The 22,011-nt window shown below is 41.2% G+C and overlaps 2 pseudogenes; both read right to left on the bottom strand.

Annotated features, from left to right (window-relative positions):
* Positions 1–2,131, bottom strand: part of LOC139022638 (solute carrier family 2, facilitated glucose transporter member 3-like) — a 3,399-nt pseudogene extending 1,268 nt beyond the window's left edge.
* The window catches only part of LOC112074817 (solute carrier family 2, facilitated glucose transporter member 3-like), a 49,420-nt pseudogene that overhangs the window by 12,878 nt on the left and 14,531 nt on the right, over positions 1–22,011 (bottom strand).

The following is a 22,011-nucleotide window of genomic DNA, read 5'->3' as shown; positions in this document are numbered from 1 at the left end:
AATCAGTAACATCTCCTTATTTTAATATGATCAGTAACATCTCCTTTATTTAATATGATCAGTAACAATCTCCTTTATTTAAATATGATCAGTAACATCTCCTTTATTTAATATGATCAGTAACATATCTTATGTGTAATATGATCAGTAACATCTCCTTTTATTAATATGATCAGTAACATATCCTAGTTTTAATATGATCAGTAACATATCTAGTTTAATATGATCAGTAACATATCTAGGTTTAATGATAAACAGTAACATCTCCTTTATTTAATATGATCAATAACATATCCTATGTGTAATATGCGAAAAATCAGTAACACCTCCTATGTTGTAAAATGATCAGTTACATCTCCTATGTGTAATATGATCAGTAACATCTCCTATGTGTAATATGATCAGTAACATCTCCTATGTGTAATATGATCAGTAACATCTCCTATGTGTAATATGATCAGTAACATCTCCTATGTGTAATATGATCATAGTAACATCTCCTATGTGTATATGGTCAGTAACATCTCCTATGTGTAATATGATCAGTAACATCTCCTATGTGTAATATGGTCAGTAACATCTCCTATGTGTAATATGATCAGTGACATCTCCTATGTGTAATATGATCAGAACATCTCCTATGTGTAATATGATCAGTAACATCTCCTATGTGTAAATGATCAGAACATCTCCTATGTGTAATATGTCAGTAACATCTCCTATGTGTAATATGATCAGTAACATCTCCTATGTGTAATATGATCAGTAACATCTCCTATGTGTAATATGGTCAGTAACATCTCCTATGTGTAATATGATCAGTAACATCTCCTATGTGTAATATGATCAGTAACATCTCCTATGTGTAATATGATCAGTAACATCTCCTATGTGTAATATGATCAGTAACATCCTCCTATGTTGTAATATGATCAGTAACATCTCCTATGTGTAAATATGATCAGTAACATAACATCTCCTATGTGTAATATGATCAGTAACATCTCCTATGTGTAAAATGATCAGTAACATCTTCCTATGTGTAATATGGTCAGTAACATCTCCTATGTGTAATATGATCAGTAACACCTCCTATGTGTAATATGATCAGTAACATCTCCTATGTGTAATATGATCAGTAACACCTCCTATGTGTAATATGATAGTAACATCTCCTATGTGTAATATGATCAGTAACATCTCCTATGTGTAAATGATCAGTAACACTCCTATGTGTAATATGATCAGTAACATCTCCTATGTGTAATATGATCAGTAACATCTCCTATGTGTAATATGATCAGTAACATCTTCCTATGTGTAATATGATCAGTAACATCTCCTATGTGTAATATGATCAGTAACATCTCCTATGTGTAATATGATCAGTAACATCTCCTATGTGTAATATGATCAGTAACATCTCCTATGTGTAATATGATCAGTAACATCTCCTATGTGTAATATGATCAGTAACATCTCCTATGTGTAATATGATGATTCTATTGTAATGATCAGAACACTCCTATGTGTAAATGATCAGTAACACCTCCTATGTGTAATATGATGTAACACCTTCCTATGTGTAATATGATCAGTAACACCTCCTATGTGTAATATGATCAGTAACATCTCCTATGTGTAATATGATCAGTAAACATCTCCTATGTGTAATATGATCAGTAACATCTCCTATGTGTAATATGATCAGTAACACTCCTATGTGTAATATGATCAGTAACATCTCCTATGTGTAATATGATCAGTAACATCTCCTATGTGTAATATGATCAGTAACATTCCTATGTGTAATATGATCAGTAACATCTCCTATGTGTAATATGATCAGTAACATCTCCTATGTGTAATATGATCAGTAACATCTCCTATGTGTAATATGATCAGTAACATCTCCTATGTGTAATATGATAGTCAGTAACATCTCCTATGTGTAATATGATCAGTAACATCTCCTATGTGTAATATGATCAGTAACATCTCCTATGTGTAAATGATCAGTAAACCTCCTATGTGTAATATGATCAGTAACACCTCCTATGTAAATGATCAGTAACCCTCCTATGTGTAATATGATCAGTAACACCTCTATGTGTAATATGATCAGTAACATCTCCTATGTGTAATATGATCAGTAACATCTCCTATGTGTAATATGACGTAATAACATCTCCTATGTGTAATATGATCAGTAACATCTCCTATGTGTAATATGATCAGTAACATCTCCTATGTGTAATATGATCAGTAACACTCCTATGTGTAATATGATCAGTAACACTCCTATGTGTAATATGATCAGTAACATCTCCTATGTGTAATATATCAGTAACATCTCCTATGTGTAATATGATCAGTAAAACACTCCTATGTGTAATATGATCAGTAACATCTCCTATGTGTAAATTGATCAGTAACATCTCCTATGTGTAATGATCAGTAACATCTCCTATGTGTAATATGATCAGTAACATGTCTCCTCTCCCTGACCTTTGCGAGCCTCCTCCTCCTGGTTGAGGCTGATGAGGAGGTAGCGGGGGCTCTCTGGGCAGAAGGCAACATGATGCTCTGCACCACAGCAGGATGGCCGTCAGGGACAGCAGGAGGGCCACAGGGAGTCTGACCCCAGCAGAAACTCCAGACCAAAGACCTACAGAGCAGAGAGAGGGACAACAGGATGGCCAGGGTTAAAGCTTAAGGTAGTAGAAAAGTCATGCTCAAACTAAAACAGATTTAACTGACTTGATTGTACAGAAAAAGGAGATCGTCAATTACATTCAGTGAATGAACAGCATCAATAACATAACCTCATTAACATTAAGTTCAATTAATTACAATAAACAAAATAGCCTAAATGAAAGTGAACCAGTGCCCTGCTCCTCTCTGTGGTACCTGTGCCACCAGGATGCCAATGACCACTCCCAGCTGGTGGAGGGTGCCGAAGGCCCCCTGAGTGCGTGGGGGCCAGCTCTCCCACGTACATGGGCGTCAGTCCGCTACACAGGCCACAGAACACGCCAATGACCAGCCTGCCAATGATGACCATCTCAAAGGACTACACAGGCTGGACAGACCCATCAGAGTTCCACCCAGAAGGGCCAGCACGTTGGCCAGGAGCATGGACTTACGCCTGGGGAGAGAGGAGAGAGAGAGAGAGAGAGAGAGAGAGAGAGAGAGAGAGAGAGAGAGAGAGAGAGAGAGAGAGAGAGAGAGAGAGAGAGAGAGAGAGAGAGAGAGAGAGAGAGAGAGAGAGAGAGAGAGAGAGAGAGAGAGAGAGAGAGAGAGAGAGAGAGAGAGAGAGAGAGAGAGAGAGAGAGAGAGAGAGAGAGAGAGAGAGAGAGAGAGAGAGAGAGAGAGAGAGAGAGAGAGAGAGAGAGAGAGAGAGAGAGAAGAGAGAGAGAGAGAGAGAGAGAGAGAGAGAGAGAGAGAGAGAGAGGAGAGAGAGAGAGAGAGAGAGAGAGAGAGAGAGAGAGAGAGAGAGGAGGGATAGAAAAGGGAAAGAAAAGGAGGAAAAATGTGTGGTGGTTAGAAAGATGGAGGGAAGCCATTTAGTCCACTGCCCTGCCAGAGACCATGAATTGCCTGCTAAATAAACAGTGATGAAGTGAGGTGAGAGTAGGCCAGGTTTAGGAGGTAAGACCTCAATTACAATTACAGCCTCAATTAACATTACAGCATCGAATCGACTAAGGGCCTTGGTTCATCTTTGAGAGCAGATATTTACATGCCGCACACCTCTCATTGTGGTGCTGGGAAATAAAATAAATAAAAACACTAAAAAGTCATTACAGATACAAAACCACTTCCACACACACATTTACTGTACATTCTGCATTTCTTTGTATCATTAGTCCTTAACTCCACCTCCCAAACCTGTCCACCATGACCCCCACAGACAAGGACCCAACCATGCCCCCACACTGAAGATGGCCACAGCGAAGCTCCAAACCATGGTTTTAGTCCCAGAGGAGAAGGGGTCTCCATAACGATCCATAGACACATTCTGGAAGAACCGTCGCAGTTTCTGACAGTGGAGATGACAGACTTAGAACCTTCAGAGGTTAAAGGGTGGGAATATCACTGAGGATTTAGACAAGTGGTCTAAAATCCTAGTCCTGGAGATGTACAGAGGGTGCAGGCATTTGTTCCAGCACCGTTCCAGCCCTGACTGTTATAGTCAATACACATGAGTACTGCCACTGACTGTCCACAAGAGGGAGACAAAGTTGAAAACAACAGCACATCCATCCAACTCTGTGTGTGTGTGTGTGTGTGTGTGTGGTGTGTTGTGTGTGTGTGTGTGTGTGTGTGTGTGTGTGTGTGTGTTGTGTGTGTTTGTTGTGGTGTGTGTGTGTGTGTGTGTGTGTGCGTGCGCGCGCGCCGACTAGTATGACACAACGCTAAGTTGATAATAAAAGGAGGTATTAATCCTTTTGAATAAATAATACATTAATAATGATGACCATTATGACCACTCCCGTATTGCACAACACACACACACACACACACACACACACACACACACACAACACACACACACACACACACACACACACACACACACACACACACACACACACACACACACACACACACACACACACACACCACACCACACACACACCTGCTCAGGGGCATTGATGACTCCAGTGTTGTATCCGAACTGCAGGGAGCCGATGACGGCTGTAGTGATGCAGTAGAGGAGGTAACAGGTCACTCCCTTCTTCTTCTGGGGATGGAGGAGATAGAGGGAGGAAGAGAAACAGGAAATTAGATATCCACTGGTCTAATGCATATGGATGGAGATGTAGTGTACAATAATTCTGTCATTGTCATCATAGCTAGTGTCATAGCCAGTGTCTTAGCCCACAAAGCTCTTGTTGTTCCCAGTGACAGTAGAAAATACACAATGAACCATTCTGTTTGTGATTGTTCTCCCTCTCTTCTGCTTTCTCTCTGAGCATTCACAAGCTGTCACTGTCTACACTGCCACGCTAGCCTAAGTGTTACAAAACAGTGGAAATGGAACCATCTTTCACAATCCTGATCGACCCGGAGTCTTGAGGATGAACTGTGAGAAGAATAGAGACTCTATGCTACTATGGATTTATGCTACTTTATTCTACTGTTGAGGCCTATTGTATGGGGTTCGGCTGTTATACCAGTCCAATATGCGTTAATATYCTAATACTAACTACTACTTAAACAAATACCAAGTGAAATCCTCTGGCATGAAGATTTTTTCTTTTTAGCTGTGGCTTTTTGGTGAATGCTAGTCAGTTGTCCTTCCAGACATTAAGCATCTCCAATCCAAAATTACATCTAGAATRGGCTTCCTATTTCGCAACAAAGCATCCTTCACTCAATTACCCTCGTAAAACTGACTATCCTACCGATCCTTGACTTCGGTGATGTAATTTACAAAATAGCCTCCAACACTTCTCAGCAAATTGGATGCAGTCTATCACAGTGCCATCTGTTTTGTCACCATATGCTACCCACTACTGTGACCTGTATGCTCCCGTTGGCTGGCCCTCACTACATATTCATCGCCAAACCCACTAACCCAGGTCATCTATACGTTTTTGATAGGTAAAGCCCCGCCTTATCTCAGCTCACTGGTCACCATAGCAACACCCACCCATAGCACGCGCTCCAGCAGGTATATCTCACTGGTCACCCCCAAAGCCAATTCCTCCTTTGACTGCCTTTCCTTCCAGTTCTCTGCTGCCAATGACTGGAACAAATTGCAAAAATCACTTCTATCTCCCTCTCTAACTTTAAGCATCAGCTGTCAGAGCAGCTTACCGATCACTGTACCTGTATACAGCCAATCTGTAAATAGTACACCCAACTACCTTATCCCCATATTGTTATTTATCCTCTTGCTCTTTCACACCCCGGTATCTCTACTTGCACATCATCATCTGCACATCTATCACTCCAGTGTTAATGGTAAATTGTAATTCTATTTATTTCCTTTACCTCCCTACTCTTCTACATTTGCACACACTGTACATAGATTTTTGTATTGTGTTATTGACTGTACGTTTGTTTATGTGTAACTCTGTGTTGTTGTTTTTGTCACACTGCTTTGCTTTATCTTGGCCAGGTCACAGTTGTAAATGAGAACTTGTTCTCAACTGGNTGTTTATGTGTAACTCTGTGTTGTTGTTTTTGTCACACTGCTTTGCTTTATCTTGGCCAGGTCACAGTTGTAAATGAGAACTTGTTCTCAACTGGCCTACCTGGTTAAATAAATGTTAAATATTTGTATTTATTTATTTAATTTAAAGCTGGGCAACATAGCAGCACCAAGCTGATTGGTTATAATGAAAGTCTGCTATACAAAGCCCTGGGCCAGACCAGTGAAAGAAACCCTGTTTGATGTGGTCTCTTTTAAAGGACCAAAACCTACTCATCTGAAATACCACATCACATTACAGAGAATGTAGGCTATAGGAAAGTGACATGACAGTATCAGTTATTATTACACAAAGGTAGGCTACTCTTTATGACACACACTATTACACATAGATGGGRCAAAGACGAGACYTMTACATTTGGTGTCCGAAGGCCATTCATTCAACATAAAAAGAGAAATATGTATAAATATAATATTAAATCACTCAACTCTTACCCTTCTTTTGACCCATAAATATTTGTGTTGCAAACTATTAAATTAAGGGAGTTGTGTCAAAATGTCCTTCAGTGTAACTTTCCGGGTTAAAATTCTAATGACATTCTAAAAATATAAATGAACACCCATGGCATAATTGTTTTTGTGTTTGCAACAATATATAGAATAATGGGCAACATACAGTATCTAAAAAATATTTAAAAACTTGAATAACCTTTGTCTGGACTTTTGCCCTTCATCAATGTCATTCAGTATCACAAAGGTAAAAAGCAATTTTAAAGCATATCACATGATGGTAATCATGTGACAGTGTGTGACATCACAAAGAAGACCTATTAAAGACCCTCTATCAATGTGATGAGGTGAGTAAATCTCTCTGAAATATTTGATGATTTCACCTTTTCACCCTCTAGTAACCTTTGTACCAAAAACGCATGTCATTCAGTACAACACAGAAAACATACTTTTAATGTTACTATTTTATAAAAAAGCTATATTAAATATGAAAAGTAAGGATAATCTTTATAGGTCAAGGTCATTACTTTATATACAGTTGAAGTCGGAAGTTTASATACTCCTTAGCCAAATACATTTAAACTCAGTTTCTCACAATTCCTGACATTTAATCCTAGTAAAAATTCCCTGTCTTAGGTCAGTTAGGAGCACAACTTTATTTTAAGAATGTGAAATGTCAGAATAATAGTAGAGAGAATGATTTATTTCAGCTTTATTTCTTTCATCACATTCCCAGTGGGTCAGAAGTTTACATACACTCAATTAGTATTTGGTAGCATTGCCTTTAAATTGTTTAACTTGGGTCAAACGTTTTGGGTAGCCTTCCACAAGCTTCCCACAATAAGTTGAATTTTGGCCCATTCCTCCTGACAGAGCTGGTATAAATGAGTCAGGTTTGTAGGCCTCCTTGCTCGCACACGCTTTTTAAGTTCTGCCCACACATTTTCTATAGGATTGAGGTCAGGGCTTTGTGATGGCCACTCCACTACCTTTGTTGTCCTTCAGCCATTTTGCCACAACTTTGGAAGTATGCTTGGGGTCATTGTCCATTTGGAAGGCCTCATTTGCGACCAAGCTTTAACTCCCTGACTGATGTCTTGAGATGTTGCTTCAATATAGCCACAAAATGTTCTATCTAATTTTCCTGCCTCATGATGCAATCTATTTTGTGAAGTGCACCAGCCCCTCCTGCAGCAAAGCACCCCATAACATGATGCTGCCACCCCCGTGCTTCATGGTTGGGATGGTGTTCTTCGGCTTGCAAGCATCCCTCTTTTTCCTCCAAACATAACGATGGTCATTATGGCCAAACAGTTCTATTTTTGTTTCATCAGACCAGAGGGCATTTCTCCAAAAAGTACAATCTTTGTCCCCATGTGCAGTTGCAAACCGTAGTCTGGCTTATTTATTGCGGTTTTGAAGCAGTGGCTTCTCCTTGCTGAGCGGCCTTTCAGGTTAGGTCAATATAGGACTCGTTTTACTGTGGATATAGATACTTTTGTACCTGTTTCCTCCAGCATCTTCACAAGGTCCTTTGCTGTTGTTCTGCGATTGATTTGCACTTTTCGCACCAAAGTACGTTCATCTCTAGGAGACAGAACGCGTCTCCTTCCTGAGCGGTATGATGGCTGCGTGGTCCCATTGTGTTTATACTTGTGTACTATTGTTTGTACAGATGGATGATGTCAATTAGCCTATCAGAAGCTTCTAAAGCCATGACATAATTTTCTGGAATTTTCCAAGCTGTTTAAAGGCACAGTCAACTTAGCGTATGCAAACTTCTGACCCACTGGAATTGTGATACAGTGAATTATAAGTGAAATAATCTGTCTGTAAACAATTGTTGGAAATTTTACTTGTGTCATGCACAAAGTAGATGTCCTAACCGACTTGCCAAAACTATAGTTTGTTAACAATAAATTTGTGGAGTGGTTGAAAAATTAGTTTTAATGACTCCATCCTAAGTGCATGTAAACTTCTGACTTCAACTGTAGGTGGCTAAGGAACTGCTTGTTAAATATGTTTATGTATGAAATCCATCCTTCAGTATCATGCTTTTGTCCTTCAGCACAACAAAAGTTTCATGTTATACCACAATGTCACCCGTTATTCTGAATGACAGTAGCTTTGTTACCCCATGTTTTCACTAGTTTACAACATTGAATCATTTAATTGAATTCATATTTAATTCATATTTACTTGTTGTATTAATACTGAATATTATCATTTTAAACTATTTTACGGCATTTTAAGTTTTTTTCAAGGCACATTATCTTTATACTGTAGATGCCGTTGTCTAATAAGGAGAAGGCTGCACGACACAGACAAAAGATTAACGCAGACCCAGTTGCTAGGGAGAAAAGACTAGCCAGAAGAAAAGCAAGGTATTGTTTTCATGGTTTCATGCTACTGTCAGCAACACTGTAGTTAATGTTATATTGCACTGCAGTTAAGGTAATACTGATGGATTATATTAGTTCATATAATATTACACACACACACACAATTATGGATTAAAAATGGATTATGATTTCTATTAGTTAATAGCTGCTTCATATTTGGGGCACTTTATGAAAAATCAAGACCATACAAGTTTGAATTGAAGTAGTTTGATGGGCATTTTATGTAGCTATTTTGTGTAGGTATCTTGAAATTGCATTTGTGTACCTGCATTGAATAGAAATGTACCAGTTACAGTGTAACAATGCATAAATACAACATTAACTATCATGTAATAATCGTGTAATAATGTAACTTAATGCAACGTAAAGTGTTGCCGCAGGCTCAAATTATAGTTAAGTGATTATTATTAACATTAGCAAGGAAATAGTAACAAAGCATGTTTGAGAGAGAAAGGGAGAGGGAGTTAATTTAACTTTTAAACTTTGATTAAGTGTTATCATTGTATAGCCTACTATTAATAGACTACTAATAACATTTAATGGTTGCGAATCCTATTCTGTTCCAGTGTATTCAGGATAACAAAATATTGTCATACCGTATAACACCAGTATTTCATATTAAAATACAATAACTTTGTTTTGTTGACTCAGGGAGACAAAAACTAATCTCAAAGGATGAAGTTAAAGGTATTTTCATCGATTTTAGAATTTGATTTTAGAATTTGTCCAATGAACATAAAAAAGCCTTTTAGGGAATTTGTAATTGCTGTTTAATTTTTTTGCTACTTTGAAAAACCTTATACGTCTTTGAACCAGATACTAATATATCAATTTCCTACATAAACACAGCATAAGGCAGTGATGTCAAATATCCAGCGGCTCCACATAACAGACTTTCATTATAACCAATCAATGGGTGTTGTTTAGTCCAGTGATTCTCAACTGGTGGGTCCTGACCCAAATTTGGGTCACGGGAGATTGGGTTGTGGGTGTCTGAGTGGGTTGCGGGTGGTTTTTTAAATGAAGAAATTCTCCAGTCTAAAATTAAACAACTTAAACCAGATGTAGGCTGTAGAAATTATACTGAATTTACATTTGTAAATAATTTAATCTCCTAACCTAACTTTCTTCAATCACAGTATTATCAATATACAGATTAGCAGCACTATTTTGGTTGATTTTATGGTCTCAAGCCAGTGAGTTTATTAACATTCTTCATCAAGAATTTGTGCAAAATGTAATTAATGACAATGAAAGAGGTGGGAATATTGTTCTCTTGTCATATACAAGATATACTTGTCATATACATTTACCTTTAATATAGCATTAAAAAAGTTATAGATTATATATTGCCGATTCTTTTTTGCGATGCAAATATTGGGTCGCAACTGAGACAACCTGGTTCAATTTGGGTTCCGAGGTAGCATCAGTTGAGAACCCCTGGTTTAGTCTGTATGTCTGCTACAGGAGACACAGTGAGCTTCCTCTCAGGAGAGCAGTATTATGTCATATGGTCTCTGTCCACCACGTCACCAGACTTAATATCTACATATTTCACCAAAATGACACAATAACACGGCATGGCAGTATCAATTACATTATCACACACAGGCTCAGTGAACCTGCACAGGACATTGATAGATTGATATGAGGGAACAGTGGGCATACTGGTAACTGCCAAAATAAAGGAAACACTTCAGTAAATTAAGGTTCTGGGCTGGCGGCTCTGTTATGGTGTGGAGGTGCATTTTCCTAGCATGGTTTAGGTCCACTCAATCCCATAGAGAGCAAGGTAAACACCAATAAATACCCAGCCTTTCTGAGTGATCACCTTCAACCTACGGTGAATCATTTCTAACCTGATGGGAGTGGTCTCTTCCAGGATGACAGTACCCCCATCCAATTGAACACTTACGGGAGGTTCTGGAGAGGTGCCTGAGTTTTTCTCCACCATCAGCAAAACACCAAATTATGGACTTTTTCGTGGAAGAATGGTGTCACCTCCAGACACTTGTAGAATATATGCCAAGGTTCATTGAAACTGTTCTGGCTTGAGGTGACCCAATGCCTTGTTAAGACACTTTATGTTGGTGTTTCCTTTATTTTGTCAGTTCCCTTTATATCACAGTGTGAAAGCAGTGTCACCAAGACAGAGTGCTTTGTGTTGTATTGTCCTGGACTGAACAGTCTGTTCTTGTACTGATATGTGTAACTCTGGTTCTTTGACTGGCCAGACTGTTTCTGTCAGGCAATAGAATTGTCATAGTTTAACACAATGGGTACAAATAAAACAATTAGTTTTGAAGATTGAAAACAGTCTTGTAATCAACTCAATTCAAATCAAATTGTATTTGTCACATGTGCCGAATACAACCTTACAGTGAAATGCTTACTTACAAGCCCTTAACCAACAATAAAGTGTTAAGAAAGTATTTACTCAAATAAACTGAAGTAAAAAATGTAGAAATAAAACAATAAATACAAATTTAAAGAGAAAAAAAAGAATAATTAAAGAGCAACAATAAAATAACAGTAGAGAGGCTATATACAGAGGGTACCGGTACAGAGTCAATGTGTGGGGGCACAGGTTAGTTGAGATAATTGAGGTAGTATGTACATGTAGGTAGAGGTCAATGCAAGTAGTCCGGATAGCCATTTGATTAGCTGTTCAGCAGTCTTATGGCTTGGGGGTAGAAGCTGTTAAGAAGCCTTTTGGACCTAGACTTGGCGCTCCGGTACCGCTTGCCTTGCTGTAGCAGAGAGAACAGTCTATGACTAGGGTGGCTGGAGTCTTTGACCATTTTTAGGTCCTTCCTCTGACACCGCCTGGCATAGAGGTCCTGGATGGCAGGAAGCTTGGCCCCAGTGATGTACTGGGCCGTTCGCACTATCCACTGTAGTGCCTTGCGGTCTGAGGCTGAGAAGTTGCCATACCAGGCAGTGATGCAACCAGTCAGGATGCTTTTGATGGTGCAGCTGTATAACTTTTTGAGGATCTGAGGACCCATACCAAATATTTTCAGTCTCCTGAGGGGGAATAGGCGTTATTGTGCCCTCTTCACGACTGTCTTGGTGTGTTTGGACCATGATAGTTCGTTGGTGATGTGGACACCAAGGAACTTGAAGCTCTCAATCTGCTCCACTACAGCCCTATCGATGAGAATTCTCAGCCCTCCTTTTCTTGTAGTCCACGATCATCTCCTTTGTCTTAATGTTATGAGCTATAGGCTACGTGTGTACAGGAACGTAAAATCATAACGGTCCTAATATACAGTACCAGTCAAAAGTTTGGACAAAAGTTAGCATTTTTGCTATTTTCTACATTGTAGAATAATAGTGAAGACATCAAAACTATGAAATAACACATGGAATCATGTAGTAACCAAAAAAACAAATCTATTTTAGATTTTAGATTCTACAAAGTAGCCACCCTTTGCCTCGATGACAGCTTTGAACACTCTTGACATTTTTTCAACCAGCTTCACCTGGAATGCTTTTCCAACAGTCTTGAAGGAGTTCCCACATTTGCCGAGCACTTGTTGGCTGCTTTTCCTTTACTATGCGGTCCTACTCATCCCAAACCATCTCAATTGGGTTGAGGTCGGGTGATTGTGGAGGCCAGGTCATCTGATGCAGCACTCCATCACTCTCCTTCTTGGTCAAATAGCCCTTACACAGCCTGGAGGTGTGTTGGGTCATTGTCCAACTAAGCTCAAACCAGATGGGATGGCGTATCGCTGCAGAAATCTGTGGTAGCCATGCTAGTTAAGTCTGCCTTGAATTCTAAATAAATCACTGACAGTGTCACCAGCAAAGCACCTCCACACCATCCAACCTCCTCCTCCATACTTCAAGGTTGGAACCACACATGCGGAGATCATTCGTTCACCTACTCTGCGTCTCACAAAGACCAAGCGGTTGGAATAAAAAATCTCAAATTTGGAGTCATCAGATCCAAGGACAGATTTCCACCGGTCTAATGTCCATTGCTCATGTTTCTTGGCCCAAGCAAGTCTCTTATTATTATTGGTGTCCTTTAGTTGTGGTTTCTTTGCAGGAATTCAACCATGAAGGCCTGATTCACGCAGTCTATTCTGAACAGTTGATGTTGAGATGTGTCTGTTACTTGAACTCTGTGAAGCATTTATTTGGGCTGCAATCTGAGGTGCAGTTAACTCTAATGAATTCATCCTCCTCAGCAGAGGTATCTCTGGGTCTTCCTTTCCTGTGGCGGTCATCATGAGAGCCAGTTTCATCATAGCGCTTGATGGTTTTTGTGACTGCACTTGAAGAAACTTTAAAAGTTCTTGAAATTTTCCAGATTGACTAACCTTCAGGTCTTAAAGTAATGATGGACTGTTGTTTCTCTTTGCTTATTTGAGCTGTTCTTACCATAATATGGACTTTTACCAAACTAGGCTATCTTCTGGATACCACCACTACCTTGTCACAACACAACTGATTGGCTCAAACGCATTAAGAAGGAAAGAAATTCCACGAATTAACTTTTACCAAGGCACACCTGTTAATTGAAATTCATTCCAGGTGAATGATTATGATTATAGTACAAATAGAACAAATGAAATAGTACAAAATAGTACAAATAAATAAAAAAACTGAATGAGTAGGTGTGTCCAAACTTTTGACTGGTACCGTATGTGTAGGAGGCAGAACTTAAAGGCCTTGTTCTGGAACATATTTCAAATCAAAGACCAACTGACACAGAATGACTGCATACGGAGGTAACCTGGGCTAACACTAAAAGCACAGACGCCGGTGCCATAAGAATAAAATTTTCAAAGGGTTTTGTTACCCAAATTACACTGATAAAAGTGTTATGTTCTGTGATAGTACTAATCAGGCATATTGTATATCTCTAGGAAGGACACTCTGGCCTTGTGACATTACAATACCCAGTCATCTAAAACAATATGAAAACTAAATGAATAGGCCTACTACAAGTGAAGTAAGATATGTAAAGACGGTGAAACAGGGTCCCCTTCAAAATAATAATCCCCATGAGATGATGTAAGTCTTTTTAGGTTTGTGTAAAACAGATGTTGTGTAAGTCACCAAGTTTTGACTGTCTCCAGAGGTACGGGCTAGAGGACAGGCTGGTGAGTGTGTTTTGACTGTCTCCAGAGGTAGGTCTGGAGGACAGGCTGGTGAGGTGTGTTTTGACTGTCTCAGAGGTACGGGCTAGAGGACAGGCTGGTGAGTGTGTTTTGACTGTCTCAGAGGTACGGGCTAGAGGACAGCTGGTGAGTGTGTTTTGACTGCTCCAGAGGTACGGGCTAGAGGACAGCTGGTGAGTGTGTTTTGACTGTCTCCAGAGTACGGGCTGGAGGACAGGCTGGTGAGTGTGTTTTTGACTGTCTCCAGAGGTACGGGCTGAGAGGACAGGCTGGTGAGTGTGTTTTTGACTGTCTCAGAGGTACGGGCTAGAGGACGGCTGGTGAGTGTGTTTTGACTGTCTCAGAGGTACGGGCTGAGGACAGGCTGGTGAGTGTGTTTTGACTGTCTCCAGAGGTACGGGCTAGAGGACAGGCTGGTGAGTGTGTTTTGACTGTCTCCAGAGGTACGGGCTAGAGGACGGACTGGTGAGTGTGTGTTTGACTGTCTCAGAGGTACGGGCTGGAGGACAGCTGCGTGAGTGTGTTTTGACTGTCTCTAGAGGTACGGGCTGGAGGACAGACTGGTGAGTGTGTTTTTGACTGTCTCTAGAGGTACGGGCTGGAGGACAGGACTGGTGAGTGTGTTTTGACTGTCTCTAGAGTACGGGCTAGAGGACAGGCTTGGTGAGTGTGTTGGACTGTCTCCTGAGGTACAGCTGGAGGACAGGCTGGTGAGTGTGTTTACTGTACGTCCAGAGGTACGGGCTGGAGGACAGCTGGTGAGTGTGTTTTTGACTGTGTTCCGAGGTACGGGCTGGAGGACAGACTGGTGAGTGTGTTTGACTGTCTCCTGAGTACAGGCTGGAGGACAGGCTGTGGAGTGTGTTTTGACTGTTCCAGAGGTAGGGCTGGAGGACAGGCTGGTGAGTGTTTGCTTTGACTGTTGCCAGAGGTATGGGCTGGAGGACAGGCTGGGGGGTGTTTTGACTGTTGCCAGAGGTATGGGCTGGAGGACAGGCTGGTGAGTGTGCTTTGACTGTTGCCAGAGGTATGGGCTGGAGGACAGGCTGGTGAGTGTGCTTTGACTGTTGCCAGAGGTACGGGCTAGAGGACAGGCTGGTGAGTGTGTTTGGACTGACGCCAGAGGTACGGACTGGTTGACATATTGTGTTTCTACCATGCTGTGTTGTCATGTGTTGCTGCTATGCTGTGTTGTTGTCTTAGGTCTCTCTTTATGTAGTGTTGTGGTGTCTCTCTTGTCGTGATGTATGTTTTGTCCGACATTTTTATTTTGAATCCCAGCCCCTGTACCCTGCAGGAGGCCTTATGCCTTTTTGTAGGCCGTCATCATAAATAAGAATTTGTTCTTAATTTACTTTCTAGTTAAATAAAAGTTAAATAAAAATAAATAAAAAGGGGCATCGCCCAACGTGGTAAAAACATTTAAGTACCTAATCTGCTGTTCTATCACTGCAATGATGTCTGAGGGAAAAAATACAGTGTTCGTTGTTTCCAGTAACTTCTTTGTTGTTGTGATAGCCCAAACTGACGTGGCAGTTTGACCATTAAGGATTCCAGCTTTAATGTTGAGTGTCACGCCCTGATCTGTTTCACCTGTCCTTGTGATTGTCTCCACCCCCTCCAGGTGTCGCTGATTTTCCCCAGTGTATTTATCCCTGTGTTTCCTGTCTCTCTGTGCCAGTTTGTCTTGTATGTTTTTCCAAGTCAACCAGCGGTTTTCCCGTTCTCCTGCTTTTTGCTATTCTCCTTTTTCTAGTCCTCCTGGTTTTGACCCTTGCCTGTTTCTGGACTTTGTACCCGCCTGCCTGACCATTCTGCCTGCCTTGACCATGAGCGTGTTTGCCACTCTGTACCTCCTGGACTCTGATCTGGTTTTGACCTTTTTGCCTGTCCACGACCATTCTCTTGCCTACCCCTTTGGAACACTGTAAGACTCCAACCGTCTGCATCTGGGTCTCGCCTTGTGTCATGATAGTTGAGTAAGATAGCAAGAAAGAGCGTGTGAGCACATCATTTACCGTACTGAATACCGTCACAGTTCATAACATGACTAAATAAGGGAGTGGCTGAGTGAGTAAGGAGCACAGTGTGTGACAGTACATAATACTACAGTATGTGTGTGTCTAATCAAATGTATTTGTCACATGCGCTGAATACAATAGGTGTAGACCTTACTGTGAAATGCTTACTTACAAGCCCTTAACCAACAATGCAGTTTTAAGAGAAAAAAAARTGTTAAAAGATTTACTAAATAAACTAAAGTAAAAAATAAAAGAGCAACAATAAAATAACAGTTACAAGGCTATATACAGGGGGTAACGGTACCGAGTCAATGTGTGGGGGTATAGGTTAGTCGAGGTAATATGTACATGTAGGTTGGGGTAAAGTGACTCATAGATAATAAACAGCAAGTAGCATGGTTGAGTGTGTGTATACCATACATACTGTACTATACTAAAAAGCCTGTAAAGCTTGTTGACAAGCACAACATGTCTTACACAAACCATATATCAACATGTGCATTTATGTCAATGTGTGCCTGCCTGCTGTGTGTGTGTGTGTGTGTGTGTTTGTCACATGACCGGAAAAATGATTTCTGATGTATAATGAAGTCCTTCTGTTTCTCATCCTATTATCTGTCCATCTGATTCTCTGTCTCTCTATTCCTCATTTCATCTTTCTGCAAGTGCTGGATTTTCACCCACAGTGGCCAATCCACCATTCATTCTGATTTTAACTCCAACCCTCCAATGTCCACAGACTAACACTTCTTTCCCAGTATAATACCGTTTTGCTATTTCCTTTTGCAATACATCCCTCCATTTTYCTGTGATGTCTTACGAGAGTCTTGAACCTCCCTATTTGTAACATTTCTCATTTCCCATCAGTGCTGTTAGTCAATATACACTACATATACAAAAGTATGTGGACACCCCTTCAAATTAGTATATTTGGCTATTTCAGCCACACTCGTTGCTGACAGGTGTATAAAATCGAACACATCGCCATGCAATCTCTGTAGACAAACATTGGCAGTAGAATGGCCTTACTGAAGAGCTCAGTGACATTCAACGTGGCACCGTCATAAGATGCCACCTTTCCAACAAGTCAGTTTGTCAAATTTCTGCCCTACTAGAGCTGTCAACTGTAAGTGCTGTTATTGTGAAATGGAAACGTCTAGGAGCAACAAGGGCTCAGCCGCGAAGTGGTAGGCCACACAAGCTCACAGAACGGGACCGCTGAGTGCTGAAGCTCCTAGCATGTAAAAATTGTCTGTCCTCGGTTGCCACACTCACTACCGAGTTCCAAACTGCCTCTGGAAGCAATTTCAGCACTAGAACTGTTTGTTGGGAGCTTCATGAAATGGGTGTCCATGGCGGAGCAGTCACACACAAGCCTAAGATCACCATGCGCAATGCCAAGTGTCAGCTGGAGTGGTGTGAAGCTAGCAGCCATTGGACTCTGGAGCAGTGGAAACACGTTCTCTGGAGTGATGAATCATGCTTTACCATCTGCCAGTCCAACGGATTAATCTGGGTTTGGCGCATGCCAGGAGAACGCTACCTGCCTGAATGCAGAGTGCCAACTGTAAAGTTTGGTGGAGGACGAATAATGGTCTGGGGCTGTTTTTCATGATTCGAGCTAGGCCCCTTAGTTCCAGAGAAGGGAAATCTTAACACTACAGCATACAATGACATTCTAGACGACTCTATGCTTTCAACTTTGTGGTAACAGTTTGGGGAAGGCCCTTTCCTGTTTCAGAATTTCGCATCAACGGTTGGTAGGAAAGTCTCATTGCCTAACAGCCACAAAGAAGAGAAAGACAACCAACAGTGTGCAACCTGTTTCAAAAGACAAGCCATGTTGTAGKTAGYCAACCATATGAAGAAGCATCTGGTAACAATAAGCATCCAATCCATCTGTATTTTAGAGTGGTTAAGAGTGTAATCATGACTAGGTTAGCAGTGTTGTTAGGCGGCCTCTTCTATGTAAGTGACAAGAGAGTAACGAAAGCCTTGTGTTGGCTAAGTCAACGTATCGGAGATCTGAGTCAAGGGTTAATCATTGGTGTCTGATGGCCAATCTAGGCCTAATGGATAATCTCCACATAGCTACTGTTTACAAGGCTTATAACTCTATCCCTCTGTCACCTATTACTATTGCTCCCTCTATTCATTGAACCTGCGTTTCTCTCCACCTCACACATCACTTTCTAAACCCACACCGCTTACAATACATTACACTCTCTCTCCCTCATTTTCATGTCTGTCTCTCCTTAGTCCCTACATTCAGGTACAGGCCACGGAGAATTAAAACAGACCCGCTCAAGTTCAGCACACGCCACCTGTATCTGTTAGCATCCGCCCAATTCCCCTTTCTCCTTCTCTATTCCCCCCTCCTCTCTTATCCTCTCTCTCTCTCTCTTCCTCTCTACCCTCTCCACATTCCCTTCCACCCCAGCCCCTGTTCTTCTAACATGCCAGAGAGGAGAAAGTAGTGTTCCACCGTCTCCTTCTCGTCAAATACCAGTCTCCTGGACTGACTCATTTAAAGGTAGGGAGGGAGCAAACGACAGGGAGGAAAAACACTTGCTCTTACTCTTCCCAGGAAACAGCTGCCTGGTGGCATGCAGGCATTGTTTATGCAACATAGTCCACCAGAGATAAATTAACTGTATAATGTACAAAGACGGTGGAGGGAGAAGAGTTAGTAGTAGAATACTGTTGCACAACTGAGTGTGCACCGTAAGTAACTCAATGTGTTCAAGATGGTTGATGTAATTCATTGGCATTGTATTGTCTGTGGAACGCGAAAACCATTTAAACTAATTGCAACAACAACAAAAAAGAAAGCAACATGAATAAATTAATAAAAATCCATATGATGTAGATCAGGTAACTCTGTGGAGAAGCACCAGTACTTAACTTGCCGGCAGCTAGCTCCCACCCAGAGCCTGTCCAGTACCGAGCACCTCCAAAATTACTACCCTTGCCTTGAGTTCCGGCACCTTTTATTAGAATATGAGCTCAAAAAGTATTGTGGAGTTCCTGCATCTAAATTACAATAGTACCAAGCACCAAACATGAGTACCGGACCTATTTCAGTCCAAAGTCAAGCACGGAGAATAACTAGATTGAGAAGATGCTGAGAAAAGAGATGATCGACAGATCCTAATAGTGTTTGCTTACCTTCCCATCTCTTCCATATCTCTCCATCTTGAATTTATGTTTCACCTGTCTGACTTCCTCCAGGAAAGATCAAATAACTCAACATTTAAATAGTTTGTTTGAGTTTCCTCCTTCCAAAAACGAAACGGCTACTCATTTGCAAAGGTTAAACAATGGTGAGGCCAGTCCAAACCAGGCAGTTTGCAGTAAGCAACCACCTCCCAGAGAACAAGCATAAAAAACAGAAGCATTTTTCAATACATTACAAGTGATGAACGGTTAAAACACCTGAAAACACATCAAGCCTAAGCAGCTGCACCAGACCAGCACAGAAGTATACTTCTTACCCTGTGATGCACAAATTCAACCTCTACTGCACCAGTAGACTATCTGGCCTTGAGCCAGCCAACAATATATGAATGATAAAAACCCTCCCTCTTCTTCTTCCTTCCTCCCTCATCTCCACTCATCAGTTTCAACTCACAATTTTCAAAATGCAGAAAGAAATCAACGTTTCCCTAGATTCATATTACATTATGATGTCATTTCGTGTGTAGAAAGGGTGATGATACAGGTTTCATTTTCATTGCATCACATTACATCTTTCATGCACTATTCCTGTTCTATACCCCACTAAATCTGAAAGAGCGTCCTCCTGTTGACTACTATTGACTAACGTCTGATAAATAAAATTTCTATGTCCTACAAAAACACAGTCCCTTCTCATTCTAAATGAACGAATACAACATGTTGGCTAACTTTCACAAAAGTAAAATGCATATAGCTACAATTTACCGTAATTCCTGTTCTGTGGCCAACTAGGTTATCGTACTCTCCCTTTGGTGTCGAACTAGAACTGTATGCTAAGAAGACAGTTCAGCACTTGTTCCCCTCCTCTCTCCGTCGCCGATTTAATACGATAAGTGCCACAGAGTCTGTCCGCCGTTCCCTAGGCATTTGACCGACGATCCCTACGCGCCCTGCGGTCATCTTCTGGTCATGACTTGCTCCTACACGTAAAAGCGCACCCCGCATTTGTTTTACCCAAATCATTGGTCGCTTCGCTGGGCGCATTTAAGCCCTGAACAGCGCTGGCAGGTCAGTTCTGTTGAGTCCTTCTGAAAGGAAATTACGAAAGAGAGTAGGCTGGTTGGGAGTTGTGGACAATCTGCCTCAATTTCTTCTCAAAATTGGTCCGGCGCCTGTAGAAGACACCGTTTTCGAGTTGAACATGGATAGCATATGGAAGATGGAGGTCTACATCGGCGATTGCCACCGGCGCCGCCTAGCAAGCCAGCGAGGAAGAGAAAACTATTGGCGACACGGGACACGGAAAGGTGGATTTCGAAGGAGGAATGGAGGAGGAAAAAGAGGAAGAAGAGGTCGAAGAGAATGAGGAAAGCAGAGGCTGAATTGGAATTTGATGAAGATGGTGTGTAGAAGAAATCTGGGGTCAAGTACAAACAGAGTGCGCTGTCCACCAGACCGAGTTCTGGAGGTGAAATGCTGGCCTTGCTGCTGTTCCAGTTTCAACTGTTCTGCCTGCGGCTATGGAACCCTGACCTGTTCACCGGATGTGCTACCTGTCCCAGACCTGCTGTTTTCAACTCTCTGGAGACAGCAGGAGCGGTAGAGATACTCTGAATGATCGGCTATGAAAAGCCTACTGACATTTACTCCTGAGGTGCTGACTTGTTGCATCCTCAACAACCACTGTGATTATTATTATTTGACCCTGCTGGTCATCTATGAACATTTGAACATCTTGGCCATGTTCTGTTATAATCTCCATCCGGGACAGCCAGAAGAGGACTGGCCACCCCTCATAGCCTGGTTCCTCTCTAGGTTTCTTCCTAAGTTCTGGCCTTTCTAGGGAGTTTTTCTTAGCCACCGTGCTTCTACACCTGCATTGCTTGCTGTTTGGGGTTTTAGGCTGGGTTTCTGTACAGCACTTTTTGACATCAGCTGATGTAAGAAGGGCTTTATAAATAAATTTGATTTGATTTGAAATGGAAGTGAACGAGGGAGATTTAAGTGAGGTGGAAGGTGTGGTGAGGATCTCGGAACCTGAGCCTTGTATTGATGGACATGGTTATGATAAAGATGAGTTGACAGTTTTTCTCACGCTGGTGCTGCAGATGGATATATCCTCCAATACAGGACTATTAAAGGCCCTGTGCACAAATGTTGTGGACCAAAAAAAAGTTACATGCCTGTGAGTAGTAGATCTGTGGCAGCACAGAGGAATAGGCCAATGAGTGATATATGCTTCAGTAAGGTGGGCTTCTTAGCGTTCATAGCAATGGTTATCAACTGTACCTCAGAAATGGAATGTCAATCACAGAAAATAGATGTTCTGTTGGCAGCAGCAGTATTTGGGTGTACGTGATTTGACGTCTGAAGAGTTAGAGAGTGTGTTGAGAGATGATGTCCTGTCCTCCCAGACCGTTGGCATGGTGCAGGAGCAGATAGGGTCAAATTAGTAGAATTGGGTAGTCAGAAGGGTGTATTATTATAAAAATGTTGGTATATATCTTTGGGGTATCACAAAGTATAATGGATTTATACTATTGTCCAGTTGGGGGCATTAATGCAACATATTAGATGCCTACAGCCGTTAAACCCCACCGAAG

The sequence above is a fragment of the Salvelinus sp. IW2-2015 genome, unplaced genomic scaffold (assembly GCF_002910315.2).
Source record: "Salvelinus sp. IW2-2015 unplaced genomic scaffold, ASM291031v2 Un_scaffold2832, whole genome shotgun sequence".
Lineage (NCBI taxonomy): Eukaryota > Metazoa > Chordata > Actinopteri > Salmoniformes > Salmonidae > Salvelinus > Salvelinus sp. IW2-2015.
The sequence above is the reverse complement of the archived record's forward strand: the minus strand, read 5'-3'. Positions and strand labels throughout refer to the sequence as shown.